Raw genomic sequence first — 6073 nt, forward strand, 5'->3', positions numbered from 1 at the left:
TTCTTGAAGCTTGTCCATATAATAACTGAAGAAACCTCCAATTTTCTTAGGGTTCATAGGAATACGGTTTAATTTTAAAAATCCTAATTCCTTTCCAATAATTTGCTTAACTTTGGAACGCAAATTGTCGAAATGAATAAAAGGAATTGGGGCATACATATTTAGTATTGGAACGTTAAAGTTCATATAGGCTTAGAAGCAAATTTTGTCAACATTTTGTTGATAATATTAAAAACTAAGTTTCTTGGGAATGAGATTTTTGTGAAATACTCCCGTAAAAATTCAATTTCGATATGAAAAGAGGCCCAATCTGAGGTATACCTAAGTGCTCTGAAAACAAGAATGGTGATGGTATTTATTTTAAAAGAATGAAAACATGAACTAAAAAAGTTGCTGCCTAGACCTGTAAAAGTATTTTTCTGGAAAACAGAAGTACTAAAACGGTGGTTATGTCTACTAACCTTCCTTAACATGTAAAAATGACAGTGTTGTCCTTTTCTTGTTCTAAAGTAAATTTCATGTTTAGATTAGAGCCAAAATCTGAAAAGGGGCCTAGAAATCACTTTAGGGAATATGGAATGTTAGGAGCTGGCATCTATGTCAGACTGTTAAAGTGGTCCATAGTGAACATATTTCAAGTGGATACCCATTAAATTTGGCCTTTTTAAATATTATACAGCCGAAGGGCCGTCATTATCGAAAACTCCGAATACTAATAAAATGACACAACTTTGTATTTATCTAAGATAACAATGAAATTTGCTGTATTTAAACATATTATAATATTACACACATGCTATAAAGGTCTAAGCAATATCTTATCTATTTCGTTCCCTATGGAAAGACAAACATGAAAAAATGCTCTGAAAATCCAACAAAATTACATCTTGATGCATTATATTAAGCTTGTACAAATGTAAGAAGTTCTTTTGGTTTAAAGAAAAACTGTGTTGGGATAATATCATCAACATCAGTCTTCCGTAGCCTAGTCATCTTGGGCACTGTTCAAAGGATTTCGACAAGTTCCGTCAGCGCAACCACAACCTGTAGTACATCTCAGCTCCTCAAGACGACAACTGAATCTGTGGGATTCGCAGTTCTTACACTGACATTGTGTAAGCTTGAGGTAAACTGCTGGAAATGGTATATCACTCATCAAATGACGAAGTATATCCCAGTTGTACCGTCCTTGTTCCATCCATTTCCCACCGGGGAAGACATATCTGGATGTGTAATCATTGATGTTTATGTTGTTTTCACAGTTTGAATATAGTCTGCAGATGAAGCTCTATACATCTGTCTGAGTTCTTTTGGTAAGTGTGCTGCGTCCGAACCCATTCAGTAAGGGACAGTTCTTGATGAACGTTTTCCATGCTATTGTTTTGTCAATGCCACAAAATTGGCTGACTGTGTCACAACCAGAGAGGGCATGGAATGCTGGAAGATTGCGTGCACAGCAACAAAGCTCAGTTGCTTCACTTTTCCTGTTTGGAATCAAAGCTCTCCAGATAAGTCACTGGCAAAGTGACCCTGAAACAAAGGAAGATGCTCAAACCCACGATCTGTCACAGACTTGGCATGTAATAGTACCCTGGTATCAGCTTCATCATGGTTAGATTTGAGGGAGTTAATGTCCGTTCCATGGGATGACTCAATAGCCGTTCGGTCATGGAATCCGCCAGATGTCATGGCTTCACGATTTGGTTGAGTTGACCTTGCTTGACGAATGAGCTCCATGCTCAAAAAGTGTTCCAGTTCTTGCTTGTTTTCTGGAAGGTCAATAAATTGCCTCCAGTTGATGGATAATGGCACATTCCTGTTGTCCACATTGCGACATATTGACCAGGTTTTCCCGGTCCGATAAAATCCAAGTGGTGTCCTTGATGGTATTTGCTGCATACATATCATACACGTCGTTAACTCTGGAGCAAGTATCACTGAAGTGACTGAAGACGGAGGCGACAAACCAGTCTGCAAGTTGTCCAAAATTGTGGGCATTTGCAGGTTTGCCGATTCTTGAACAAGTACCTGACCATCGATTACTACACAAGTTTTCAGATTTGCTATCGACGGTTGTTTCTCTACAGTTGTTCTTGTCTGAAGGATATTTCTGAGAGCTGCTTTTTATGTGGATCACATTGCTCTGGATGTGTCTGCAAGTGATAGGGGAACCGGTGAAAGTTCATGGCTAAGGATTTCCTTCAGGTCCACCTCGCGTCCAGCTTCTTTCAAAACTAGCAAGCATTGAAAGAGGTTACGGTCTGCTTTGATGGGATTTTGTTTCAGAGACGAATCTTTGTTCTGGACCTGACACTTGCTTGTCAGTGTCAGGCTTTTGACTGTCTGAGCTTGTCATGGAATCCCACTTTTTTTGTGATAAGACATAAGCCCACAAATTCTTTCAATTTGTCTTGCCCTTTTGCATGTGCTGTCAGAAGACATTCCGTTATTTGAGGAGAAGCTACATTTCGAGCAGCCAGGCTAATGACAGTTGGATTTAGGTGTTGAAAAATATCAAATCTCTTCAGTTGGTTGACAATCTTCTGAATATCTTCCTTGTCCCGCTTCAATCTTCAGGGTCCGGCTCTGGCTTCTTTTATATAGGAAGGGTTGTAGTCTTCATCTGTAGCATGCATGTCCAACATAGGGCTTGTGTCATCTACAATTCTGCTCCATTTGTTGAATGTGAGGCACCACTGATCTCTTGCTTCTTCTGATCTTGTTATTCCTACAAGACCACCGGCAAGTTGGCCGTCTTTGTTGACGTGCTCTAAGACTTGATCCGTCAATGGTTGATTGAATGTGTTACTGGTTGTCTTGACCACAAAATTTACAGTCATGAACTCCTGGTGAACATCGGGGTGGCTTGTTTCAAGGATCATAATGTCAGCAAGATAAACTGCTCCCTAGCGAGTGTAGTTTGTGCTCATACTAAGCAAACTAGGGTAATATGGCCACAAAGGACGATTTATGTAGGTTCCAGTTTCTGGTTCTCTCTACATGCAGGAACTGCAACAAGATGGAAATAATTTTGATGTATGTAACCCAAAATCTGGAAGTAGATGGTTATGTCTCTTGGAAGTCGTCTAATAGTCTTGTTATTCTGGAGTGCTGAACTGCATCTTTCATTGCTTTGACTTTGTTGCTGGTCACATCTTGCTCACTGTGTGCTCTCAAAGCTTCTACGATATGGACTGATAATGTTTGGAGCTCAACTTCTTCTGCTTGGTGATCTTTAGCCCATATAATGAATGTATCCAGAGTGTTTTCCAAACAGCTTCCAATGTTAGCTTGTATGCACAAATAGCCCTGTTGCACGATTTGGCTTGCATGTTATTTTGAGCTGTATTCTCTCCAAAGACGGAACTCTCTGTCCACATCTCAGTAAGACCAGAATCTGAAAAGTGATTTCCAATCACACACATGAAATCCTTGATAATGTGGAACCCCCCAAGTCGAAAGAATATTGTTTTGCATTCATTACTGTTCGCTCACTGTATTTCCTTGGCCTTGCAGTACAGCTGCTGGTCCAGAGTGATGACTGTGGACTGGCAAGGATTTCTAATGTTGGAAATCCTCAAACATCGCATCATAACTGTCCACAGCATGTCGTTCTCGTGGCCCAGGGTATTAAGGAGAGGCAAATACCTGATTGTGCAGAGCTCGTGTTTGACTTGTGTTGTAACTTGGTTGAACCTAGTACATGCTGGCACATCTTCACTGTTAGACCCATGGATGCCATGTCTTGGGCAGAAGCTTTGTCAGACACCTGATCATCTGGGGGTAAACATCCTCTCATTCAAGGTGGCTGTGAATTTAGGATCTTCTCGAGAAGATTAGAGAGTGACTTTCTCCAAATGATGAAGTTCGGGAGGGACTTTCAAGGACCTTGACTTTCCAAAAGGAAGTACTTCACCAAATCAATATGGTGTGGCACGATATATCTTTGCATCAATATATTTAGGATAATTCATAGGTATCAATGAGACACAAATGCAACTTTTCAAAACCATATGTTTGGTAAAGGTTAACATATGGCCCCTTTTTTTCTAATAGTCAAATCTGGCTATTTTATATAAATATGCACATAACTTTATCAAATATGTACAGTTTGGCATTATATTTGCAAGACATCTCACTGGTATCGCTGGAGTAAAATATACCAAACTGCAGAAACATACCTACAGTAAAAGTCAAGATAAGTCCCATGATTTGAAAATGAACCGAGTTCAGCTTTGAGTTTTTTTGTACATTTTTGTGACTGATCTGTATATAACTTCAGCAATTCGTTATGGAATGGCTTAATACTTCATGGGACACTTTACTGGTATTGCTGCTGCGATGATATATGTCAAATTTCCACAGCTTCAGTACAATTGAAGTTATCACACATTTTCCAAGTTATACATTTTCTATTTGTCCGGCCATTTTGTTTTTGGTATAAAAAAATTAAAAAGGCCTAAATCAATGGGCATCCACCTGAAATATGTTCAGTAGAGGTCATATTAACTAGCTGACATGGGTGCCTGCTCCTAACATTCTGTACCCCCTGAAGTGAAATCTGAAAATTTTCCACCAGTCTAGTTAGGACGTATGTTATTAACAAATTCTAAAATTAATTGACATTCCCAGGGATGTTTGCATAAGGCAAAGGTATCATTAACATCTCTTCTGTAATATATTGGTTTAAACTTCTTCGGGCAATTATTTAAAAATTCTTCCTCCAAATGACCCATAAAAAAGTTAGCAAACAACGGGCCTGTTGGGGACCCCTTAGCAACTCCCCCAACCTGCAGGTAGAGTTGCTTATCAAAGATAAATATTGAATCTTGCATAGGAAGTTCTAAAAGGGTTTTAAAAAGCTGTCTATTAAAACCTTTAAAAATTTCAGCATCACTAAAAACCTTATCTAAAATTATCTCAATGGTTTGAGAAATATCTATTTCTAAACCATTGAGATACGTTGGTGAATAAGGACTCAGCATCTAGGCTAGCCATGAATGGTTCACAATTACGTAACAACCCTTGCTGTTGAAAATCAAAATCATTCTTTAAAGTAAATTGTAATATAGAATATTCGTTTTAAAGTTTAACAAGAAACTTTGAGATGTTATAGGCAGGACTATTGTAGGACGACATTATGGGTCTCATTGGCATGTCGTCTTTATGTATTTTAGGGAGTCAGTACATATAATATTATGCCAAAAGAGGAACCTGTAACAAATAGTTCAAGAAATACCTCCTCATTAATAATCCCATCTTGTTTAAGTTTTCTAAGAAAACGGTCGATTTTGTCTCATTTTTTGTAAATATCAACAAAGTTCGGTTCATCAATAAGTTATCTGACAGAATTGTATTAATTTTTTCAAGATAGTCAACCTTATTAAGAATACCTCTACCTTTGCCTGTGTCAGGTTTGCATATTACTATGTTATCTGAAGAAACTTAGACCATTGTCTTCATGGGACTCCTGAATTTTTGTCAACGAACTTCCTGATATATATATTATTATATATTGCTACTGTTAAAATGCATATTTCCCCTCTTTGAAATGTTATGTAGATTGTGTAACATTTTTTCAGATTCCTAGATAGCTTAGAATAGGATGTTTTAAATGTGTGTTCAGATTTTGCATTACATATTATAAAAGAATATGTATATAACGTAAAAAGAGAGAGATTTTCTTTGTCTTTACGAAGCTACAAGTGTTTCCCCTTTTATGTCAAAACTGTAAGATTAGAGGGTCTGCGAGATCCGTTTGCTTTCCTAAATCTGTCAACGCATTTGATAGCGATCGAATCGAATCTTTGCGTTGTTATCAAAACATGTCAATCTTAATTATCGCTCACCCTCCGTTTCAGTCGGGTACGTGTCTGTTGAGCAGACTTGACTCGTACGCGTATGTCGTTGCCGAGTCCCACGTGGAGATTGCACATTTCTTTATGAAGATTGCGTCAGATTTCGAACTTTCTGGGAGCATTTGTGCCACGAACGTTTTTGTCATCTGCCCTGTCCGATTTTAGCAAGGGAAAAAGATTTCATTACATCTTAGAACCTCGAGGCATTAACATCT

The 6073-nt window shown here is 38.3% G+C and overlaps 1 protein-coding gene across 2 annotated transcripts in view; it reads right to left on the minus strand.

The window, feature by feature from the left end:
* Positions 1 to 6073, minus strand: part of LOC135216107 (probable G-protein coupled receptor Mth-like 1) — a 256897-nt gene that overhangs the window by 102217 nt on the left and 148607 nt on the right. The window lies entirely within an intron of this gene.

This window comes from Macrobrachium nipponense, chromosome 6 (assembly GCF_015104395.2).
Source record: "Macrobrachium nipponense isolate FS-2020 chromosome 6, ASM1510439v2, whole genome shotgun sequence".
Lineage (NCBI taxonomy): Eukaryota > Metazoa > Arthropoda > Malacostraca > Decapoda > Palaemonidae > Macrobrachium > Macrobrachium nipponense.